This window comes from Cavia porcellus, unplaced genomic scaffold (assembly GCF_034190915.1).
Source record: "Cavia porcellus strain 051 isolate PalLab524CR breed Dunkin Hartley unplaced genomic scaffold, mCavPor4.1 scaffold_5, whole genome shotgun sequence".
Classification (NCBI taxonomy): Eukaryota; Metazoa; Chordata; class Mammalia; order Rodentia; family Caviidae; genus Cavia; species Cavia porcellus.
Genome location: NW_026947488.1, coordinates 108814731 through 108815568, shown reverse-complemented (window position 1 = coordinate 108815568; position 838 = coordinate 108814731).

The following is an 838-nucleotide window of genomic DNA, read 5'->3' as shown; positions in this document are numbered from 1 at the left end:
TGATAAAGGACATCCTTGTCTTGTACCCGATTTTAAAGTAAAGGCTTTCAATTTTTGGCCATTTAGTATGATGCTGGCTGTTGGTATGTCATAAATGGCCTTTATTATATTGAGGTAAAGACCATTTATTCCAATTTTCTGTAAAGTTCTTATCATGAATAAGTGTTGGACCTTATGGAAGGCTTTTTCTGCATCTATAGAGATGATCATGTGATTCTTATTTTTGGCTTTATTGATATGGTGGATTACATTTATTGATTTGCGTATGTTGAACCATCCTTGCATTCCTGGGATGAATCCCACTTGGTCATGGTGTATAATCTTCTTGATGATTTGCTGGATCCTATTTGCCAATATTTTATTGTGGATTTTTGCATCTGTGTTCATTAGGGAGATCGGTCTATAGTTCTCTTTTATAGTTGGGTCTTTCTCAGGTTTTGGTACTAGAGTAATATTTGCTTCCAGGAATGACTTAGGAAGGATTGCTTCCCTTTCAATGTCATTGAATAGTTTGAGGAGTGTCGGCATTAGGTCTTCTTTATATTTCTTGTAGAATTCTGCAGTGAATCCATTTGGGCCTGGGCTCTTCTTGGTGGGCAAGGACCCAATTACATTCTCAATTTCATTAGCAGAGATTGGGTTATTCAACAGTTTTATATCCTCTTGATCTAGCTTTGGTACTTCATATGCTTCTAAGAATCTGTCTATTTCTTCTGTGTTATCAAACTTTGAGAGTAGAGGTTTTCGAAATAGGTATTGATGATCCTCTGTATTTCTATTGGGTCTGTAGTGATTTCTCCTTTTTCATTTCTTATTGCATGAATTTGAGCTTTTTCTT